We start from the raw sequence: 25,164 nt of genomic DNA, 5'->3' as shown, positions 1-25,164 counted from the left end.
CGCGTGTTCATTTTTGTTTTATATGTTTTTTTGAGGTTAAAAGAAGTATGAGTAACTAATGGTGTCTATTATTCAAGCTATATACAAATTACAAAAATCAAAATTTTAATTACTTTTCGAAATTTTAATTATTTTTTCGGTTTGAATATTTGTAATTTAAGATTGTGCAGTTATTTTCATTGAAAGTTGGGAAGTCGGAATTTAATTGTTTTTAGAAACGAAAAGGAGTAATTGTGTCTTTATTTTCCGTTGTTGGTTATCGTTTATGGATTGTAATTCTGAAAATGAATGGTCTGGAGACAGAATTTACCTGTCCAAACATCGATTACATGAAGCAAAAGTATGGTAACGATAGTTTATTGCAAATGCAAATATGGATTGATAAATGTGGATTTTCGAGTGTGGAGTCGTTTTGTTTTAAGGACCTTATTGTATTGCGAAATGGGTTCGTGGAGAGAAATAGATACACGATTTTTTTTGAAGTGGAGAAAAGAATAGATTTTAGCCTGATTGGAGAGCTTTTTTTCTGATTGGATGGAGATAGGTAGAGGGATAAAGAAATATTAGGACAGAATAGTGTGGGGAATTTTTCATCTATTTCCCCACAGATTCTGTTCCGCAAACAAATTTCGCCTCATCCGCAGCCAGGGGTGTTGCGGCAGGATGCGCGGGCGCTTGAGGGTTTGCGGGAATGCGAGAACAGAATACGAAGAGGTCAGACATTTGCCATTTCTTCTGACAGCCGGTTATATCTAGGAAAAGTCAAGAAAGTAGGATCCTGGAATGTTTTTTATAGATTTGCTTTGGATTCCCGCAAAGATTGAAGCTTGTGCCTTGACTTGCAATTGCCATTGTGTTTCGAAGAAGGAAAGGTTAAAGTCCTCTCTGGAACAAAGGGTTTGAGTCCCTGTTGTGTTTGGAATAAGTGGTGTTGTGGGCTATGGTCGAAGCTGATGCAGAGCGTGTTGACATGCTGTTGAAAAACATGTAGGCCAACACGAATTGCTAGGTCAATCCAAAATGCGTGCTTTAATTGGGGGAATTTGAGCAAAATGTACGTGAATGTCCGGAGATGTGTCATCACTGTTGAAAGTTTTTTTGGAAATTGTGAGCGAACTCTCGCAAAATCAGAGGGGTTTGTGACCGGAAGTTGAGTTTCGAAATGGTGGCGTACAATATTTATCGGTTGACACTGTTGGTAGAGGAGAGACGATTGTTTTACAACTCTGTGTTAACCGTTATATGTTTGATGTTAGACTTTACATCGGTCTGATTACCGCCAGAAGGCATTTGTTTTTGAAGACGGAGACATTCTGTTTAGAAAATGCTAATGTTAATTCTTTGACTGAATTCGCCACTTGAAAAGAGGCGCATGCGCTTGAGCCTAGCGGAAGTTGATTCTTTCAGTGAAGCTCATTCTGCGTGCAGTGCCCACACGTGAGTGCAAAAAAAAAAAAAAATATCACTCATTTTATTGAGAATTTGACGTTGAATTGTGAAGTATATTGGTTGGGAAAACAGATGTGTGTTTCTGTTTCTTTGTCGAACTTAAGAAAATATTGTGAGTTGCCATACTCTTGATTTGGAAATTATGTACAGACCGATTTTCTATATTATGAGCTTGATTCGTTGTTGAATAACGCGCTGGAAATTTAGTGTTTGGGTAGGATAATTGGTAAAAGGCCAGTTTTGGCAATAAAAGCGGTATTCATTTGAAGAATTACAATCCCGGGGTTATTGAAACTTTTATAGAAAGTTGTGTGTTCAAACGGAAATGTTATGTTGTTTAAGGAATATTTTTGTTTATGTCTGGAAATGTTCGATGGTTTTTAATTAATTTTGTGGAAGTTCACAGATGTTACTGTTGTTTAAAGAAATATGTAAAGGGTTATGAAGAAGTGATTAGAAAGATTGAGCCAGTCCGAGGGACTGAAGTGTATACAAGGGGAATTAGTTCGAGTGACCGAATTGCGATTGTTGTCAAGGGCAAAGGTGTGTTTGTTTATTGTGTATGTGTGTTTATTGCTGCTGAGATGATTTGTTGAAATGTGTTGGGTTTGGTGGTATTCATATTTACCTATTTAAATGGACTTGAAGTTGAAGCTTTGTCCAACCAGAATGCTAATACATGGGTAAACTGTCGTCCTCTGACGAGTGATATTAGGTGCATATGTAGATTTCGGAGCCTAATTTTTATGTTGAAATTAAAATGGTACTAATGGTTGATAGACTTGAAAAGATAATCCAGGCTGTGACTGTTGGTTAATGGCTAATGGTGAAAACGTGGAGGAAGTGCATTTTGTTCTGTCCTGAGACAAAGGAGAGTCCAGGAAGTTGAATTTGCAACTATGGCAACGACATTGGCTAACAAACTAACAGACCGACAGGCGGGTACAGGCTAGTAAAGGAATTGCAGCTTGATATTTGAGATCCAGGATGAGTAACCGCATGACGCATGCGCAGATGGAAGTTGAGAAATTTACAAAGACGCAAATTTAGAGAAATAGATACATTTGGAGCGAATTTTACATATTAATTTGGTTACTTTTGAAATATGTTACGTGATGAGTATTTTGAGACATTTGCTAACAAGGTTTTTGTTTGTTTGAGGACATTTTAAATGAGTTTCAGAAATTCCGAGGAAAGGTGGGGGCTACAAAAAAAAGTCCTGTTACGATGAGTTTTACAAAGGTGATCCCAGAGGGTGTAATTCTGCATACTTATGTGAGTATTAATGGTGAAAGATGTGTCCGTTTAGATTAATTCGAAGTTTGGTGGTTTACAAATGTATGATTTAACATTTGTTCTAAATCCTAGCCAAACAGGGAGGTAGGAGCCTTTCAGACCAGAACTTGTATTTACGAGCGGAAAATCTGTGGTGTGTGATGGTATCCATAAAAATGCAGAAATTAGACCCTGGTTCATAAATTAGTTCTAATTGGATTGGAAAAGTTATACTTTAGCAAAATTAAGTGAATAGCTGGTAAACGCCAACCATCTGTGTTGTTTAAAAGAAATGAAAAAAGGTTGAGAGTTTTTGCTTTGTTCCAGAGCGCGCTGTTTGATGTGAGTTTGAAATGCGCGATTGTTTATTTGAGTTGATACACTAACAAAGAGTAATTGAGATAGCTGGTAAATATAGGAATATTCAAAGGTGTATACATTACATGCTTTGATAAAACTTTTGAGGTGTTAAAGAATAAGGTTTTGTTTTACGGGTTTATGTTAAATTGTGAATTTAAAGGTTTAAAAGAAAAAGGGAGAGTTTATATTTTCTTTTGTCTTAAGGGCATGGTACAATGTTTTGGGATAAACAGTTAGGCTGTGATGAGGTTGTATCATTATGGTATTGGTTCATAAAGAGGGTTATGATAATTTGGTTTTGAAATAATTTGGGAAGACTCATTAAGTCTGATAAATTGTGGTGTGATGGTTGTGCTAAGTAGCTTGTTCTGGACTGCAGCCAAAGCAAGTTATGAAGTTCTACCTATCTAACCTATATAGAAATATAGATGGGGTATAAGTTTGGTTAATGGTTACATTAAGAACATTTTATGGTCTATGTTTTATTTTGGAATCATACAGATTAAATTCTGGTTTAGGGTAGTGATGCTAGTTTTCTACATGTCTTGGAAAAAGAGAGAGTTTATTTGGTGAATTTAAATACAGGGAAAAATTAATAGGGAATCTGAAATTTAAAGGTATTCATTTGAACTGTTCCTAAAGGTTTTTTTGAAGAAAAGATAATAAGAGACTAAAAGTTGAGGTTATTCGTAATTTGGCTGTTTTCTAAAATAGTTTTATTTTATACAAATTGGTTCAAAAGTAGTTTGCTTCAGTGTAAGCTTGTTAATTCATAAAAGGGAAAAGAGTTAAAATATGTACTGATAGTTAAATACATCATTGGTGTTACATATGATTTTGGGAAAGGTATGGAAACAGGAAGTTTCTTAGTTTGATCTGGGACACAACTTGCTGTATGCAAATGTGGAATTCACTCTAACAATTATGATTATTCCACAGGGAAAATGCTAGTGCTGATACTAGCTGGAGCAGTTTCTAGATTGCCTGAATGCATTGATGAACTAACTAGAATATGTTTTTGATGTGATATGTTTACAGGAAGTGATGAGATGATGTTGCTATGTCCGGATGAGCCTAACTTGACAAATTTGGGCTTACAGGACTCTTTTGAGGAAAATTGTTGTGTGACCTTGATACAACATTTGTTATGGATTCTTTAAGGGAAGCGCAGGCTTCTTAGAGAGGAAGAGATGACGTTTAGGAATTTATGACTGACTGATGACTGACTAATCTAAACAGAGAGTGACTATGGGGGTTTTATGGTTTTATGAATTTAGCTTCAGTAGTTTGGATTTGTGATAGGATTGTGAGGGTTTGATATGATATTGCTGAGTTGAAAATATTGGACTGTATTTAACCCAGAGTGAGAATTTTGTTTTGTTTGAGTATATTTGATAAGAATTACAGAATACAGCGGACAGATGGAGAAAGGAATGGTGGAATGGAGATTCGAACTTGGACTAATCCACAAGAAAATGCGTTTTGGAAAAAGGAAGGATATGAGAATAAAAAATGGAGGTTGTATGGTCTGCATAAAACATTTATCTTGAGATTTTGCTAAGTTAACACATGGAAAGATCATGCCTCTACAGTTTGTGTGATATCAAGAAGAATGCATTATTTTAGCATACAAGAGGATTTGTAATGGATGCATGGTCATTTTGTTAATACTTCATATGTGGGACAAGTATTATGAGAAAAGGAATTTAAACACGATAAGCTTCACAGTTAAGGTTAGAGAAACTATTTGGGTATTGATAGATGGATTTTGTAGAGTTAAATTTTTGGAGAAGTGATACTGTTTAATGATTGTTGATGGGAAGAAGTTTTAGACTTCTCAGGGGCTCAGTGATCAAGCTTTTGTTAATTTAGATTATTTTCGATGGAATTTTTCTTTGAAGTTATGTACACACTTGTTTAAGGAAGTTATTTTGGTGTTGATAGGATTCAACATTGTGTTAATCACTTCAGTTGAATGAGAGAACAGAACTTTGAAGACGAAGTCAGACGACAAGAAGTCAGTTACCATTAACTCTGTGAGAATGTGCTTGTTTATCACTGTGCAACCTTTTTGGAGTCTATTTTGTGTGAGATTCACAGGCAGGTGAAGGAGACTATTCCTATGACTGGACCGCTGCATGATTTGATACCAGAGGACTGGATCGTGGTGAAGGACCGGAAAACGCCTGGTAAAACCCAAGGTGGACGGGGCAATACCAGATTCTCCTGACGACTAATCCGGCGGTTAAGATCGAGGGGAGAGCAACGTGGATACACGCTAACCATTGCAAGCGTGCACCTTGTCTGGAGACGGAAGCAGAGGATACGCGTTCTGCGTAGTACCAAGGAAATTTCCGAGCTGTACGTGAAGTGCAGTGTCGTTGAAAGTTGCCCTGAGCAATTTGATCGTCGTTTGCAATCGATTCGACTAGACTACACCGCCAGACAGAAGTTTGTCTACAAGCCAACTGAAGATGGCCACTACGGATACACGACCATGGCATCAGTTCCGACAACCTGGACTTTGTGGTATACGGGGTGCAGTGGGTTTTGTCTTGGGAATGGCATTTCTTATTGCTCTTAATGTATTTTTGCTTTTGTATTTGAATAAAAGTATGCATAATTCTGATGATACTATGACAATAGATCCAATGACTTCAACTGTTTCACCTGCAACGTTCCAGATGTTGAAAAGTGATGAGAGAGAGGTTGTAGATGAAATGGAATCGGAGATGGAGTTTAATTCTTGGTATCAGAGACGAGCTGCTCCTGTTGGTTCTTTTGATAGTGGAATTTACATAGATGATATTGGAGTACCAAGAGGGGTGCCTACTGAGTTTAAAGCTAGAAATCAGGTAGCTGCAGGACTAGAATCATTCTTTTGCGTACATTGTACGGTTAACAAAAATGTGGATTGGATTAATTATATATATTATAATCAGCAAAGTTTTATTAATTACACTGTTGATGCGATTTCTGGACTATCAGAACAATTGGCTAAGACTTCAGAGATGGCATGGCAAAACAGGATTGCTCTAGACATGTTGTTGGCTGAAAAAGGGGGTGTTTGTGTACTTTTCAATAATACATGTTGTACGTACATTCCCAATAATACAGCGAGTGATGGGTCAGTCACTAAAGCATTATCAAGCATGCGTACTTTGAGATTAGAATTGTCTGAACATTCTGGATTTGATGATTCAAAAGGAGTTTGGTCATGGATTGACGGTTCTTGGGAAATGTTTGGTAAATGGAAGGCAGTTCTTCTGTCTGTTTTGTGTGGAATAGGTGTCATTTTGTTGATACTATTGTTTTTGGCTTGTTGTCTGTTTCCCTGTGTAAGGAAGATTGTGGAAAAGACAATGGCTAAATCATTTGCTGTTCAAATGATGAACTATAGTCCCTTAGAGGATTCTGACTGGGTTCCACCATTTAAGGATGAAGAGGCTACTGTGAGTGATATGTAATTCTCTTGTTATTTTTGGGGTTATGTTTTGATTAAAGGGGGTTACTTTATTTTCTTGCATCCATATCTGTATGGATGTTTTTATATGCTTATGTTTTTGTATGCCTTTGTTGTTTAAAAAAAAAAAGTAAGGAATGTAATGGCATTTTTTGATATAGTTACTAAGAATGTATTTTTAATAGACTGAGGTTGTGTTTAAACAAATGGATGTTGCAGTTGGTCTTAAGGTATTTATGGTATTGGTTTATGATGCCTGATTGAGAAGCTAGGGGCACAGAGGTTGGGGGATGTTTGAGTTCTGTGGCCTAAAGGGAGATGGATAGATGGATTCAGTTGATCTAGCAGCCCTGACCTTTTGGCCAAGGAGATTGTGTCCTGTGTCCTGTTTGTGTTTCATTAAGGGTATCTTTACTGTCCTCATTTAGAGAAAGAGCCGTGACATCAAAAGACTTTGGTCACCTGGGGGGAAGAGATAGTTGGTCTAGAGACAAATGTGGATTCAACTGTATTGTTATTGTGATCTGCTGCTCTGACCCTTCCTGTAGACTTGTTTGAAGTGGCCCACACAAAGGACAGTTGACCATTTGACTGGTGAACCCCTGTGGTTTTACTATCTACTGGTTTGGGGAGAGAGGCCACAATAAAGAACCGTGGGAACTTGATATGAAGTCACTGTCACTGAGCAGTGCTGACCAATCACAGAGTTCAGAATAACCATTTGATCTAAAGTTTATATAAGGCAGGGTTTTGGGGTTGTTCGGTATCACTCTGGCGAACGACCTGTGGCTAGCACCTCCTTCGTTATGACTGATCACAAAGTACTTTGTTAAATCATGATCTGTATAAGCAAAATAAATTTATTGTAACCGCCATCTCTTGACTATTCAAATCTGCACAGTGCCGCTGGAATTTCTTCCATATCACTGGGTAGGAGGAGGGTGGTCTCTGAAGCTCCCAGTAGGGGAGAGCTTCAGATTGGGAAGCTCTCCCAATTTCAGATTCTCTCTCTCTCTCTCTCTCTCTCTCTCTCTCTCTCTCTCTCTCTCTCTCTCTCTCTCTCTCTCTCTCTCTCTCTCTCTCTCTCTCTCTCTCTCTCTCTCTCTCTCTCTCTCTCTAACTCCCTCTCTCTCTCTCTCTCTATCTCTCTCTCTCTACCTCCATCTCTCTCTTGTCCTCTTCTTTCTCTTCCTCCCTTCTATTTGTCTTTCTCTTCCTTTCTCTCCCCCCTTCACTCAATCCCTATCTCTGTCTTCCTCTCCCCACTCTTTCTCTCTCTCTTCCTCTCTTTGTCTGTTTCCTTTAGTCTCTCCACCCCTGCTGTAAGGGAGCCCTAGAGACAGTGTGACCCCCCTCAGTCTCACCATGTGTCCATCTCTGGGTTACAGTTTTTCTTGATTGCTTTGACCTGTTTAAAGAAACTGGGATCCACTCGGTTTTCATCATCACTGTCTCAGCAGAGCAGAGGACACCTCTTGCAAATGTGTGAACACTTTCTCATTGGATTGACACATTTTCCCCACCCTTTTGCAAAACAGTTAACACGGATGTCATTCAAGCAGTCCAAACTCCATACTACCTACATCAGTATGAACGCACTGAAGCACCTGTTTGACACTCCTTCACACAAATCTTCATTTAGCAATCAGTCTGCAGGGCTTACGTAAAAGGTGCAGCGTCTGTGTTGTTCTTTGCCAACATGGATGGAAGAGGTCTAATGCAGGTGAGAGTGAGAGGAAGAGGTAGAGGGGTCCGAGGAAGGGGAGTCCGAGTGCGAGGTGGAGGTATAGTTGGAAGGGCTCAGGTTTCTGATGACATTCGGGCAACTGTTATTGATCACATTATCAATCATGGCCTTTCACTTAGAGAGGCTGGACAAAGAGTCCAACCTGTTCTGAACGGAAGCACTGTCGCATCCATTGTCAGAACTTTTCGACAGGAAAACAGGTAATGTTGCTGTACAGTATATACAGAAATATCTTCAGTGACATACTTTATGTAATTGTTCCATCATTCTCATTACACGTATTCTTTATAGAATCCAGAGGCTGCCATTCTCTGGTGGTAGAGGGAGAATGTTTACGTAGTGCTGAGCAGTAGACAGCCATTGTGAACATGGCTGTGGCAAACAACCATAAGGCTGCGTGAAATCAGGACAGCAGTGATTGAAGATCAGGGCATGTTTAGGAACATCAACAACGTGAGTGTGTCCACCATTGACCGCATCCTAAGAAAGAAGCATATGGCAATGAAGCAGCTGTATACAGTTCCATTTCAAAGGAACTCTGACGTTGTGAAGGAGGCCAGATGCCAATATGTGGAGGTAAGGAAACATTACTACAGTATACTGTAATGCCTTGTCATATCATGCAGTTAGAGTCAACTGGAGTCACTTTTCATTGTAATTTTGCCTTTTTTTACTTAGAGAAAAATGGAGCTTGAAGCTGAGGGGGCACATGTCTTCATTTATGTTGATGAAGCCGGCTTCAATCTCTGCAAAGTGAGGCGACGTGGAAGGAACCTCATTGGGCACAGGGCCACTATAGCAGTTCTAGGACAGAGGGGCACCAACATAACCATGTGTGCTGCCATCTCCAATGATGGTGTCCTATGCAATATCCCCACTATTGGCCCATACAACACCGAGCGCCTCATAACATTCCTGAATGCACTTCATGACAGGCTGATCCCACCTGAGGAGAGAGGGCTGTTGAGGCCTGGCATGCCACTCTTCGTCATCGTCTGGGACAATGTGGGGGAATCAGGTGGCTGAGCGGTAAGGGAAGCGGGCTAGTAATCTGAAGGTTGCCAGTTCGATTCCCGGCCGTGCCAAATGACGTTGTGTCCTTGGGCAAGACACTTCACCCTACTTGCCTCGGGGGGAATGTCCCTGTACTTACTGTAAGTCGCTCTGGATAAGAGCGTCTGCTAAATGACTAAATGTAAATGTGGGGTTCCACCACTCTCGCCTTGTCAATGAGTGGTCTGCAGTACACCCTCGGACGATGATGCAGTTCCTTCTAGCATATAGCCCATTTTTGAATCCCATAGAGGAGTTCTTCAGTGCTTGGAGGTGGAAGGTTTATGATCACCGTCCCTATGAGCAGATGCCCTTGCCGAATGCAATGACTGCTGCTGCCCAAGAAATAGGTGCAGAGAAATGTCAAGGTTGGATAAGGCATGAAAGAAGATGTTTCCCTCGGTGCATCGCAAGAGAGGATATTGAATGTGATGTGGATGAGGCCCCATCTTCAAGACGGAAGAGACTGAGTATCAATAGTGGCTATTTCTTATACTCTACAGTAATACATATTTATACTTTACTCTAATAGATTTTATTTAGGTTTATTTAGTGTAATATTTACAGTATTTCAGTTTTCAGCCACAGTTTGAAAATAAGAATCAATGGAATCAATACAATTTGCATCAAAGCATTTCTGATTCTGGATCCAATTCTTTGCAAGAAGGCAAATTTGACAACAAATGTCACTGGCATGAAAGCTTCATACAGTAATGGGCTACAATGACAACCAACGGTGCACTGATTTGCACTGAGTGCTGTAGTTTATATTGTGTTATTCACTGTGTAATGGTTGATTGGAAGAGCTCATACACTTGTTTGCAAGTTGTGATGTTTGAAGGCAAAATTTGCTTTTGTTGCATATTTTAAATCTTTTGGCACGGTTAGAGCCCTTTGCAAACAAAATGTGACATTTTGACCATGAGTGCCACTGTTTCGGCCTCTGTGTTAACTGTTTTGAAAATGTGGAGTTTGAGTTGACTGCTGCATCAAAGCAATCAAGAAAAACTGTAACTTTGCCTCAAATGTTCTCAGACGGAACAACCTCTCTGGTACCTGTCATGAATATTAATCTATCAAGCATTGCACAGTCAGTCGGTGAACAAGTTTAAGAAAGCTTTATTGCTTGCGGCCGGCCCACAAGGAGACAAAAACATCACACGCCATTGTGCTACAAAGTTTGTCTGGTTCACAAGTCTTCAGGTAAGACCATTTATTGGTGAGAAGTCTCCTCCCCTGCATATCAGCTGTCAATATGATCGATCCCAGAGACAGAGTGCGCGTGCACGTGGAAACTTACAGAGTTCTCCGACCTTAGGCTTGACCATATGATTCACTCAACACAGATAAGGTTTATTGCACCTCTAGTATGATAATGGTCAACCTAGGTCAGTTTGTTTACGTAAGCCTAGTGTCATCTATAGGTCATGTGGGGAGAGGGCTCTCTACTGACAAAGGAATGCTAGCACCAGTATTTTCAGAATATAACCTTACATTCTAAATTTCTCCGACAGTTAGCGAAGGCATAGACATATATACATGTATTATATATCTATGGGCGAAGGGGCATGGAGGGGGGTTGGGCAGGGGGATGGAGCATTTGAAGTTAAGACCAGGTTTAGCGTCTGTTCTTTCTGTTACGTCTGGGTTTCACAAGAGACGGTCACTATTGTTTTGTGGCCTACCTTTCTTTTCTTTAGCGTGGGCTAGGGCCAAACAGCTGTTTGCCTTACTAGTAGCCTGTGTACCATGTGGTTAATAAACGTCAATTCGTCAGATTCATTGACTGTGTACTCTTTCTCTGTTTTCCTCTCTCTCTCTCCCCCTTCCTTGTCTCTCTCTTCCTCTGTCTTTCTCTCTCTCTGCAGAACCTAGTCCTCCATCTCCTCCCTATCTTGTTCTGTAGTACAGTTGTCTTCTATTCAGGTCCTACTTTGTTCAGGCAGCATCACACACTCTAGCCAGCCGACGTTAGCAGCTAACCCTACTTGTCCTCCTCCCCTCTCCTCCTCCATCCTCTCTTCCCCATCTCCTCCTCCCCCTTTCTCCCCTCTTGTTGGGGCATGCATGCACCCTTATAGAAGTAAGTTCCAGTAATGAGACTTCAAACAGGATCAACTGGTCCAACCAGAAGTGTGTGTGGGTGTATGTATGTGGGTGTGACACATTCAACTATGTACTGTATGTTCCATAACAGGAACAATAACAACAGCAGTAAGAGCAGTCTTTAATGTTGGGATCAGATGAGTACAAGGCAGCACTGCAGGTGATCAGACTGTCAGCATTACTGTCAGACACACACAGAACCAGATGGAGCACAGAGAGGAGGCTGATGGTGAAACCAGAGTTTTATAAAGGTCAGTAGAAGGTGTTTATTCATATGTTGGAGAGTGGAGATTTACTCAGTCAGTCCAGGATAGGTTATGATTAAGTAAATTAGCATCTCTATTCCTGGTCGGATGTCTTATCCTTTCAAATACTGGACTGTGTTTGTTTATCAGCATAGATCCTAGGCTACAATATAACATTATTTCATGTTTGTTAAACGTCTATTGTGTCTGTAAATGTTGTCATAGGCTATTGTGTGTTGGCAACAATGTCAGTCAGTGGTTAAGGAACTCCCACCTGTGCTGATCAACAGGAAGAGGATGTACTGTGTTATCATTTATCAGTGTCCAGAGGCCTGTTCCATAAAGTGGGTTTACCGAATAAGCCAGACTTATGTCAGTTAGTCTGACTCATTTCTAGTTCATTCGGTTCCATAAAGCTAGCTCAACGTAGTTCGAACTCGGTTACTATGGTAACTTATGCTTCGAAACTAGCCTGGTCCAGGGCAGGCTAATTGTCAGGCTTAGACCGTGTTGTTGCTTAACCAGACGTTCCTGTAACACTGACCCAATGGGAAAACGATGATTTACCACGGACATTCTCATTTTATTATTCTCATCAGTTCAATATGTAGGCTACATTTATAGAAAATCAACTTAAATAGCCTACATAGGCTACAACATTTAGCCTAATGCATTAAACAATGATGACCAATGATTTGATACGCACCATAGCCGTTAAATGTATGGCTATGGTAGTTTGTGATTTCAAATGTATAGGCATCAGGCATAGGCCTATATCTCAATCTAAATTATCAGAGTATAATTATCATAGCTATATAATTGTTAACAGGAGCCCACAATTGCAAAACAAACCTAAATCCATATGTTCATCCTCCATTTCCCCGACACAAAAACCATGTTAAAAAGTTAGGCTACTGGATAATGTATTGATTAATAGTAGGCTATTTATTTTAAACAATGTCAAAAAAGTCAATTTAGATGCGTTTAGAGGGTGTCTGTTTTTTAATCAAAGAAGTAAAGGTCTAAAAAGCCAAGACCTACGTAGCCTATCGTTCACGTCAATCCTGGCGTGTCGTTTCATTTTGATGAAGCGGTGGATGAGGGAGCTGTCATTGTACACAATTTAAAGGCAACGTTCTTTCTGGAAGAAGTCACGTGGCTGTGTGCATTGCTTTTGCCGTGGTGGATTGTATGATCCATGTTTTACCTCTCGGGCTGCTTAAGAATAGAGTGAACGCGCAATTAGCTTGACTACTTAAATCTGACTTGAATTAGTAAGAGTGTGTCAGCTGAAATTGGCCTTTATGGAACCGCTTTAGCCCCGCTTGACTAATTAATATAATACAAGTCAGGTTTGGGACTTTAAGTCTAACTTTGTGGGGCGGCCTTTATGGAACAGGCCTCAGGGAGGAGACAGACGATGATATTATTTTAAAACCTCTGCCAGTCTGATGTACAATCCCCCCTAATCATTCCAGAATCATGACTTGTCACCCTGTCACATGATCATCACTGTTCTGTGTTCTGTACTGGAACTCTGGATGTTTGTCCTCCCTCACCTGCAGCCTACATCACCTGCCCTGCCAGAACCCTCCTCTCTCTGCCCTGTCTCTGATCACCTGCCCTGCCAGAACCCTCCTCTCTCTGCCCTGTCTCTGATCACCTGCCCTGCCAGAACCCTCCTCTCTCTGCCCTGTCTCTGATCACCTGCCCTGCCAGAACCCTCCTCTCTCTGCCCTGTCTCTGATCACCTGCCCTGCCAGAACCCTCCTCTCTCTGCCCTGTCTCTGATCACCTGCCCTGCCAGAACCCTCCTCTCTCTGCCCTGTCTCTGATCACCTGCCCTGCCAGAACTCTCCTCTCTCTGCCCTGTCTCTGATCACCTGCCCTGCCAGAACTCTCCTCTCTCTGCCCTGTCTCTGATCACCTGCCCTGCCAGAACCCTCCTCTCTCTGCCCTGTCTCTGATCACCTGCCCTGCCAGAACCCTCCTCTCTCTGCCCTGTCTCTGATCACCTGCCCTGCCAGAACCCTCCTCTCTCTGCCCTGTCTCTGATCACCTGCCCTGCCAGAACCCTCCTCTCTCTGCCCTGTCTCTGATCAGGGTCTTTCTCATGCTCAGGATACTCTTGCACAGTGCAAATGAAACATTCACCAATGCACAGAGGAACACATGGAACAGGTTTACACTAGAGGGTGTATTGAATGAAGGTTTATGTCATCATAGGTTGTCATAGGCTATCCATCTCTTTGACCCACAATCAAAAGCTGTTAGCGCTAGCTCCTCAGCCTATAGAGGACCAAAGCACTCTAAATATGATATACAAATATAATATTCTTTAAACCCTTAATGACACATACAGTGTTGTTGTCAAATGTGTTCAGATTCACGTCGTATTTACCCATCATTCTTATAAGTCATGAGACCCACAACGTGGGTCAAGTGAAACTGCATTTCCTCATACATGACATGGTTTCTACAGAGCCCTGTAGCAGCACAGGACTGGAATGTAGAAATGGGTCAAACCAGATAGATTTGAATCAAACTAAACTCTACAGTGGGGATAGAGAGGGGGAAGGGTGCTGATTGACAGGAAAATGACATTTTCTTGAAGAATAATTGATAAATACAAAATGTCATTATGATTAATGTGACAATGAAAATATATCAATTTCTATATTTCATTTTGAGCACCTCCAGACAGTAGATTGAACTAGCTCCACTGTCAGCGTAGGGTTAAGTTTAGCTTAGAAACAGGTTTGTTGCTCCATTCTACTATAAAAACTAATTGTCCTCATTAGGGGTGTAACAATATATCGTGGAACAATATATTGCAATACAAAAATGTTACAATATGTATCGTAGAGTTATGGCAATATTTTTACAATATGACGTCCGTTTGATCCTATTGGTTGAGCTACCAGCACGCGACCTACTCTGCACCTGCGTCATGCGTGCATTCACTGCATTCACAGAAATCGGTTGAACTGAGTGAACTCAATTGTATGTACAACAAAAAAATTATTTACAAATGTTCAATGTTTTGGAAAAAATCTGTTAATTGAATGTATTTAATAAAAAATGGTGTTCAAAATATCGTGATACGTAATGTATCGTACACCCAGTATTGTGATACGTATCGAATCGTGAGCTGAGTGTATCGTTACACCCCTAGTCCTCATACATGAAAGGGTTTCAACAGTAGAAGTACAAGATTGGAATGTGTGGTCAGAGAGAGAGAGAGAGAGAGAGAGAGAGAGAGAGAGAGAGAGACAGAGGGAGAGAGAGAGAGAGAGAGAGAGAGAGAGAGAGAGAGAGAGAGAGAGAGAGAGAGAGAGAGAGAGAGAGAGAGAGAGAGAGAGAGAGAGAGAGAGACAGACAGACATGGTTAGAAAGGGGTGGTGGTCCCTATGTGCCCCCCTGCACTGTTCTGTCTGAAAGGAACAGAGAGAGAGAGAGAGAGAGAGAGAGAGAGAGAGAGAGAGGGAGAGAGAGAGAGAGAGAGAGAGAGAGAGAGAGAGAGAGAGAGAGAGAGAGAGAGAGAGAATGACCTGTCTGTATGGTTCAGTCAGGATCATGTCTTAGGAGGCCCAGGATGCTTGACTGATATAAATGACCTGAGTGACAAACCAGCACCTTGGGAAGTGGAGATTTGTTCAATGCAGGTTAATGAAGGAAAGCATGATGATATATCCCATTATGTTTATAACTCCTCTCCTATATACACAGACTGCATCTTGTAGACCTCTCCTATATACACAGACTGCATCATGTAGACTTCTCCTATATACACAGAGTGCATCTTGTAGACCTCTCCTATATACACAGACTGCATCATGTAGACCTCTCCTATATACACAGACTGCATCATGTAGACCTCTCCTATATACACAGACTGCATCATGTAGACCTCTCCTATATACACAGACTGCATCATGTAGACCTCTCCTATATACACAGACTGCATCATGTAGACCTCTCCTATATACACAGACTGCATCTTGTAGACCTCTCCTATATACACAGACTGCATCTTGTAGACCTCTCCTATATACACAGACTGCATCATGTAGACCTCTCCTATATACACAGACTGCATCATGTAGACCTCTCCTATATACACAGACTGCATCTTGTAGACCTCTCCTATATACACAGACTGCATCATGTAATCATGTAGACCTCTCCTATATACACAGACTGCATCATGTAGACCTCTCCTATATACACAGACTGCATCTTGTAGACCTCTCCTATATACACAGACTGCATCATGTAGACCTCTCCTATATACACAGACTGCATCTTGTAGACCTCTCCTATATACACAGACTGCATCATGTAGACCTCTCCTATATACACAGACTGCATCTTGTAGACCTCTCCTATATACACAGACTGCATCATGTAGACCTCCTATATACACAGACTGCATCTTGTAGACCTCTCCTATATACACAGACTGCATCTTGTAGACCTCTCCTATATACACAAACTGCATCTTGTAGACCTCTCCTATATACACAGACTGCATCATGTAGACCTCTCCTATATACACAGAGTGCATCTTGTAGACCTCTCCTATATACACAGACTGCATCTTGTAGACCTCTCCTATATACACAGACTGCATCATGTAGACTGCACCCCCCTCAGTCTCACCACGTGTCCCATCTCTGAGTTAATTTTGCCTCAAATGTTCTCAGATGAAACAACCTCTGTTACCTCAACCGGTCAGGTTAGCTCTGTCATCTGTTACAGGGAGGGACATGTTCTCAACAAGTGCATTTCCTCATTCCTGACATGGTTTCTACAGAACAGAGGCTGACAGACTGATATACATCAGACATGAGCAGGAATGATCAGTACAGTTGAGGAGTGACTGGCTGCTTCTAAGAAAGAAGAGATTCAAGTTTAAACATTTAGACAGTCCCACCAGTTACATTTAGACAATCCATCAGTTACAACCAGGGGCGGACTGGCCATCGGGGATACCGGGAGAATCCCCGGTGGGCCGACGGGGGTTGGGATGGTCCAAAATACCGGCCCACTGCCATCACCAACCCTCCCTCTGACATCGCCAGCACCTCCAACTATTTTCCATAGGCTATTACACAGCTTGAACACGTATAAATTGCTCTAAGACCATAAGTAGTCTACAATCGCTGACTGACTGTTATACTCCTCCTCGCGATCTGTATTTAACACTCATGGTGCCTATTTTTCGATTTCTGAAGTGTCTTCTGAAATGTGTTCTTACGTACTTCGGAAGTTCAACGTAAGAAATGAAACATATATGATGTAATTTCTTTGTAATCATCCAAAACAATGTTAAGTGTATGGGTATTTTTCCAAGTAGGCCAATGACTGGTCAATACGTGCGATGCATTGAGTGGGCAACTCGCCATGTACTGAGTGGGCCGGTCTAACAGTAACTCCCGGGCCATTTTTTTCCCCCAGTTAGCCCCTGGTTACATTGGAGACTATTTTTGTAAAACATTTAATATTTCCACATGAAGTAAGTCTAAATTGTTAAGGTGAGTGTTGGGGTACGACCAAATGCAGAAGAGGTAGCCAGTTAGAGCGTCAAAACAAGGGTCTATTCTTGAACTTGGAAACAGACAAGATACTCACAGTGCAAGGGCAAGACCAACTCTGGACACACAATGGGAACCTAAATACACAGAACCAAACAAGACACAGGTTGACACGATAAGACTAAAGAGAACTGACACCACTCAATGAGACACAGGTGAAGACAATGACAGACACAGGGAAACACTAGGGCAGGGCAAAACCAAAAACAAGGGGGCACGGCCGTGGTCGTGACATAGATAAAACTAGTGCCACCTTCCAAGTTGGAGGCCATCTCCTTCTTTATCTCTCTCTCCCTCTCTCTCTCTACCTCCCTCACTGTCTTGTCCTTTTCTTCCGCCCCTCCCTCCTATTTCTCTCTCTTCCGTTCTCTCTCCTCTTTCTGTCTTCCTCTCTCTCTGCCTCTCCCCCTCTGTCTCTCTCTCCCCTTCTCCTGTCTACCTCTGTCTTTCTCTCTCTCCCTCCTCCTCCATGTATGTAGTCTGGTTGTTTGTGTGTACGTGCATGTACAGGATGCAGGTGACGTCCTGTAATGAGACTCCAAACAGGATCAACTGGTCCAAACAGAAGTGTGTGTGGGTGTATGTATGTGGGTGTGACACATTCAACTATGTACTGTATGTTCATTACTGTCAGACACACACAGAACCAGATGGAGCACAGAGAGGAGGCTGATGGTGAAACCAGAGTTTTATAAAGGTCAGTAGAAGGTGTTGGAGAGTGAAGATTTACTGTCAGTCCAGGTCAGGTTATGATTAAGTAAATGAGCATCTCTATTCCTGGTCGGATGTCTTATCCTTTCAAATACTGGACATGTGTTTGTTTATCAGCATAGATCCTAGACTACAATATAACATTATTTCATGTTTGTTAAACGTCTATTGTGTCTGTAAATGTTATCATAAGCTATTGTGTGTTGGCAACAATGTCAGTCAGTGGTTAAGGACCTCCTACCTGTGCTGATCAACAGGAAGAGGATGTACTGTGTTATCAGTTATCAGTGTCCAGGGAGGAGACAGACTAGGATATTTGACAACAACACTGTATGTGTCATTAAGGGTTTAAAGAATATTATATTTGTATATCATATATAGAGTGCTTTGGTCCTCAATAGGCTGAGGAGCTAGCGCTAACAGCTTTTGATTGTGGGTCAAAGAGATGGATAGCGTATGACAACCCATGATGACATAAACCTTCATTCAATACACCCTCTAGTGTAAACCTGTTCCATGTGTTCCTCTGTGCATTGATGAATGTTTCATTTGCCCTGTGCAAGAGTATCCTGAGCATGAGAAAGACCCTGGGAGCGTTTATATTTATTTTTGAGCAGACAGTAGATTGAACTAGCTAGCACTGTCAGCATAGGGTTAAGTTTAGCTCAAAAACAGGTTTTGTTGCAGAGGTCCTAACAGGTAAGGTTTAGTTTATAGCACTGGCAGCATAGGGTTAAGTTTAGCTTAGTGTGTTTTTGTTGCTCCATTCTACTTTTCTTTGTACACTGCTGAATGATTCATTGGTGTGATGTGTCATGAGTGGAATGATTATATTTATAAGGGACGGGTCATGTATTTTTCATGGGATCCATAACTGCTGGTGCTGCCTGGGCTAAACTACAGGTGTTTCCTCATTCATTACATAGTTTACACAGAACACGGAGGTTGGCAACACAGAAGATGTAATTTAGTTATCACTGTTACTAAGTTTACTGTCAGAGAGCAGAGAGTGTAGGAACAATAATGTTCTCTTATACCACAGAAGTGTCAGTTAAAACGACATTTTACCTGGACAGGCAAGAATGGAAAGAGAGAGTTGTTGATGTATGGTTGTCTGTTATTGTGCGTCTTGCTTTGGCAATACGGTTGAAATGACTGTCATGCTAATAAAGCTGAATTGAATTGAATTGAGAGAGAGCGAGCGAGAGGATAAAGAGAAATGGTTAGAAAAGGGTGGTGGTCCCTATGTGCCCCCCTGCACTGTTCTGTCTGAAAGGAACAGAGAGAGAGAGAGAGTGACCTGTCTCTATGGTTCAGTCAGGATCATGTCTTAGGAGGCCCAGGATGCTTGACTGATATAAATGACCTGAGTGACAAACCAGCACCTTGGGAAGTGGAGATTTGTTCAATGCAGGTTAATGAAGGAAAGCATGATGATATATCCCATTATGTTTATAACTCTCCTATATACACAGACTGCATCTTGTAGACCTCTCCTATAAACACAGACTGCATCTTGTAGACCTCTCCTATATACACAGACTGCATCTTGTAGACCTCTCCTATATACACAGACTGCATCTTGTAGACTGCACCCCCTCAGTCTCACCAAGTGTCCATCTCTGGGTTAACTTTGCCTCAAATGTTCTCAGACTAAACCTCTGTTACCTCAACCGGTCTGGTTAGCTCTGTCATCTGTTACAGGGAGGGACATGTTCTCAACATGTGCATTTCCTCATTCCTGACATGGTTTCTACAGAACAGAGGCTGACAGACTGATAAGACATCAGACATGAGCAGGAGTGATGAGTACAGTTGAGGAGTAACTGGCTGGTTATCAGAAGAGATTCATATAATAAACATTTAGACAATCCATCAGTTACAAAAGAGACCATTTTTATAAAAACATTTAATATTTCTACATGAAGCAAGTCTAAATAAAACTAGTGTCATCTTCCAAGAGCACTGTATAAGCTGGAATGTAACAGATGGGCCATCTGAACCAGAGACACGAGAATCAGACTCTACAGTTTAGTCTGATTTACTTCCTGACTACCTCCACCTGTATCTCCCTCCAGCTCTCCTCCACCTGACTACCTCCACCTGTATCTCCCTCCAGCTCTCCTCCACCTGACTACCTCCACCTGTATCTCCCTCCAGCTCTCCTCCACCTGACTACCTCCACCTGTATCTCCCTCCAGCTCTCCTCCACCTGACTACCTCCACCTGTATCTCCCTCCAGCTCTCCTCCACCTGACTACCTCCACCTGTATCTCCCTCCAGCTCTCCTCCACCTGACTACCTCCACCTGTATCTCCCTCCAGCTCTCCTCCACCTGACTACCTCCACAGTGTCCTTCACCTGTTTCTCTACTGCTTGCTATGTATCTTCCAGCATGTTCTTTACCTCTCTGTCAGGATGTTCTGTAGCAGCACAGTGTACCTTGCCTGTTTCTCTACTAGAGTACCAGGATGTAAACAGAAGCCACAACCAAAGTACCCTTTCAACTGTGTGGTGTTTTTCATGGCTGGTCTTGCCTTTACATCTACACAACAACATAGTCCAACAATCTTGCTGTTCACACATGTTCCAGTTTTTCTCTAAAACACCTTTGGATGCCAGTGTTTTGGCCAACAAAGAGTCAGAGAAAAATGGACAGGAGTGTCTCTTGAGCACCAAACCAAAGACCCACAAGCACTCCCTTCTGAGATCTCCTTCTGGGAGGGAGCTTGTTTAAATGCAGCTGTATCGGCCATATTGAACATCTGAAAGACATGTACACAGGTGAGCCGTCAGAACTGAAATGAAAAGACAAATTGTTTGGATCTGACAGAATTCCAACTGGTTTTGATACGTTTTGATATCTTTCACCATGATATATGTTCGAGGTGACATGTTCATTCTGTGGCCCTTGGTGTCTGTAACTCATGCTGTTTTGAATGGGAGGATTCTAAAGCAGTGTCTGAATTTGAGGTGCAATTGGTATGTTGAAAAAAAGCTTTTCAATGGGAGTGCTACAGATTTCACACTGCAATGTTTTTGTCTTTTATGACTTCTTGCTTGTATATTTGACAGTTTTTGAGGTACAAGGTGTAGCCTACATCATTTACCTGCTCTACCTTGTTTATGAGGTACAAGGTGTAGCCTACATCATTTACCTGCTCTACCTTGTTTATGAGGTACAAGGTGTAGCCTACATCATTTACCTGCTCTACCTTGTTGATGAGGTACAAGGTGTAGCCTACATCATTTACCTGCTCTACCTTGTTTATGAGGTACAAGGTGTAGCCTACATAATTTACCTGCTCTACCTTGTTTATGAGGTACAAGGTGTAGCCTACATCATTTACCTGCTCTACCTTGTTTATGAGGTACAAGGTGTAGCCTACATCATTTACCTGCTCTACCTTGTTTATGAGGTACAAGGTGTAATCTACATCTTTTTCCTGCTCAAACTTTAACATAGATTGTTTCAATTAAATCCTGTAGTACTGACACACATATCATGAAGTTCAGAATTCTCCCACTGTACTGATGAAATACTGAGCCCCTGGCTGATCCCTCCCAGCCACAACTAAATACTGGGCTTCTCCATTTCTCCAGGGTGGAACACCTGGTTGACCTACGTCTGGTATGTAGGTCCTCCCTCCACCCTGGGTGGTTATGGGGGAACTGATCACTTCCTGCCCTCCTCTCCAAGGCTGTATCCTCCAGGTGTGTCTCTGACTGCTCTATAACAGCTCCCCCAGCTCTCTAATCACATGACCAACAGGCTGCTGGAGAGCCTTCATTTGTGTCCAGCTGGTCTACTGCTAGGGCCCCTGAAGAGGTGACTAATATCAGAAGAAACATTGAGGACCTAAACTCTTGTAAAGTCTTGACATTGTTTCAATGAGACAAGTGTCCTGTAGCACCACTAGGGGGCAGCACGAGGACATGGCTGCATTGTGAACCACTGATTAGTGCTTCTACACACAATAATGGAAAACATTCTCTCTCTCTCTCTCTCTCTCTCTCTCTCTCTCTCTCTCTCTCTCTCTCTCTCTCTCTCTCTCTCCCCCCTCACTCTCTCTCTCTCTCTCTCTCTCTCTCTCTCTCTCTCTCTCTCTCTCTCTCTCTCTCTCTCTCTCTCTCTCTCTCTCTCTCTCTCTCTCTCTCTCTCTCCCTCTCCCTTTCTCACTTGGATGTTGATAGGCACTTTAGTTTTGTAGTGGTTCTCTTTTTGGTAAAAATATATATACTTTTTTTTCTTTTTTTTTGTGTACCAACTCAATATTGAAATTAAAATCAGAAGTTAATATTCAAAGATTAACAATCAAAAACTGAGATTAATATTCAGAAATTAAAATCAATATTAAAGTCACCATCCAGGATCAAAGATTTAAAAAAAATGTTTACCAAATTAATACTAAAATTAAAATCAGAAGTTAATATTCAAAGATTAACAATCAAAAACTGAGATTAATATTCAGAAATTAAAATTAATATTAAAGTCACCTTCCAGGATCAAAGATTCAAACAAATTATTTATTCTTTTAGGCCTATATTAAATCTTAATTTCAGTAATCTTGTTATATTATCTATAAACGATTAGAGAATTTAGATTGAGTAGCTGTTGATTTGTTTTAGCCTAAACTGGACTGAGAAAGTACAATGTATTTAAATACTATAGCACATTAAGTTAGCCGGTTTAGCTTGTAGAATCAAACAGATAATGAACTAAATTGTTGCTGCATCTATAATGTAGCTTTAAATTGGGCAAGGGTTTTACATTCACCTCGAATTGAATGCGAAACAGTGAAGCTTCTTTTCGAAAAGCTAGTTTATCAATTTCGGAATTGTTTAACAATATTGTGGCAGTACAGGCTGCGTTGTTCGGCTACTTCCAAACAAAAGTCCTTTTGGACTGATCGCAGATAGAGTGGGCAAACTAAAAATAATACACTTTACGTTTAATTATTATTTAGCGATTGTTGTTAAAGTTGTATATTGATGAGGGGTAAATAGGATTACAGTTCAGTATGGTCAACAACGCCGATATTCTGACAACTTTCACTTTTAAGTGCGCGGAATGAAAATCAAATTACAGGTCTTTGTTCACGAAAGGTAACTATTTCCGGTTAAGCAACAATAAAGGTCCTTAAATAAGCAGCTTCTCCTGTCTCAATAATTATTTTACTGTTACTTTACTGATTCTAGAGGTTGAGTGTTTACATTAATGTTGAATTACATGCAAAAAAAGTGAAGCTTTTCCCGAAAAGCTAAGTTAATCAATTTACCAATTGTTCAACAAGGTAGAAGCATATAGCTTAATGTGGAGAGCTGCGTAGTCTCCTTCAAAATCAAAGTCCTTTTGGACTGATCAATGTCTGTTATCTACCTCTAACTAGACAATGGCAACTTATCAGTTGCTTGGTTGATTTACTCAACCCAAATGGCCAACACTACTATAATACACCTTTCCGAAGCGTGTATGGTACCAAAATAGTAGTGTTGTGACTCTATAAAAAGGTTCTTATGCCTTCATTTAGAAGCGCTGCCTTTGTAGTTTCACAAGATGAAATGAGACGGGTCGCAGTGTCACTGCGCACGCGCGTACCTCCGCTCAAGTCTAGCTTTTCCGAAGCTAGTTAGTTACACACAGCCAATTGTTCACGACAAAGCCAATTCAATGAGTACACAGCACAGTATTCAAACAGTGTTTAAAACCGTAGCTATCTGGGGGAATAGTTAAATACAACGGAGCGTTAATTTAACCAAAAGGGTGGGAGGGTGGGTTTCAGACGGAAAATGTATCTCCGTTATAGATCGCTCATTTCAATCTGTTTCAAAGCCTCACACGGGGCACCAATATGTAGCGGGGTTTGCTCGTTTAAGATTAGCAATACTTAATTTATAATAAAGTATGTAGTTCTTGGGGGCACCACCTCTTATTGTTAAAGGGACAGAGGAAACCTTATTGAATAATATTTAAATAATAGCCTTCGTAATAATCAGTCTAATCTTAAGTCGTGAATTCTATGAAAGTAGAGCAGATCAGATAACGTGAGTGATACGCGAATGTTATACACAATGATTTATTTAGGAGAATGTAATTATAATGAACAAATACCAGATAAGTTATGGGTTAGTCGGAGTAGTACAGTGGCTGGATGCAAATGAGGGCGAGCAACACAATGGCTGTGTAGAGCGCGTGTAAAGGGGGGAGGGAGGGAGAGAGAGAGAGGGGTAGAGAGGGACAGGTAGGCCTTTGTGGTAACAATGGACGAGCAAGGGCAACTGACTTAGCAGGGGTTAAGCTAACTCATTTGTAAAATACAATCAAACATCAACAATTTAATCACAACATGCCAATATGTCACAGGTAAGAAATATTGCAAATCGTAGTTACTTTTGTCGGTTTGAAGAAGGGTAGAGTCAATGATTTCGTTATCGTCCAACGAAAATAGAACAACGGAATCTTTGGCCAAAGTTCCGGGCGCTCTGTGAATTTGCAGGTTGAGAGGAATAGTTTAGAAATGTAGCTAGCACTTCAGTTTAATCCTACGAACAAGCGAGGGTGATTGTACGTTTGGGGGTTTTATACTCCAAAGAACAAGGGGGGGTCCCCGTGAAGGTGACCTCTTTCATTGGTCAGTTTCCCCCCACCTGGGCGTCGTCCTGAGATCTGCCTAGGTGTGAAGTAGCTGTACCTTTTGAGTTCCGTTATTTCAACTGTCCATGGAATGCTCAAACTTAAAAATATAACAATACAACATTCGTAAATGGTTTTGTTAGTATGGTACAATCATTTTGATATCAAGATTGGCTGACTTAACTATACTTGAAGGGAAGTTATAATCAAACCTCAATTAAACAACGTTCTAAGTAAATGGGAAAAACACACATTATAACACATCAACTACTGTCATTGAAATAGTGTCCATGAGCCATGTAGTCCTTGAGAATATGTTTGTAAATCCACATAAGAAAGTTCTTCCTTGTAAATCCTTTGTCTGATACTGTGGGCCGTGTGGCCTCTGTATCTGACCCCATGCTGGGTCAGAAGCTTTGAAGCTTCTCCTCTGGGAGAAGGACAAAGGGGGAAGACCCTTTCCTTGTCGGGGGTAGGAGAAGGTGTGATGGTACCGTGCTTTGTCTGTGGACTGTGCTACACTG

The 25,164-nt window shown here is 41.2% G+C and overlaps 1 protein-coding gene across 4 annotated transcripts in view; it reads left to right on the top strand.

Moving 5' to 3' along the window:
• Positions 1–25,164, top strand: part of LOC134038949 (NACHT, LRR and PYD domains-containing protein 12-like) — a 495,359-nt gene that overhangs the window by 418,007 nt on the left and 52,188 nt on the right. For 2 of the 4 annotated variants that reach the window (XM_062484633.1, XM_062484631.1), the window contains exon 1: positions 17,902–17,992. The exons of 1 other annotated variant lie outside the window; for it this stretch is intronic. The gene's annotated coding sequence lies outside the window, so the exon portion shown is untranslated. Of the gene's footprint in view, positions 1–11,532; positions 11,705–17,901; positions 17,993–25,164 lie in introns of those variants that run through there. One more of the 4 variants, XM_062484632.1, reaches the window with a different exon arrangement.

Source organism: Osmerus eperlanus, chromosome 18 (genome assembly GCF_963692335.1).
Source record: "Osmerus eperlanus chromosome 18, fOsmEpe2.1, whole genome shotgun sequence".
In the NCBI taxonomy this organism is placed as follows: Eukaryota; Metazoa; Chordata; class Actinopteri; order Osmeriformes; family Osmeridae; genus Osmerus; species Osmerus eperlanus.
Note: the sequence above shows the minus strand (reverse complement) of the source record. Positions and strands in the feature narration are given on the sequence as shown.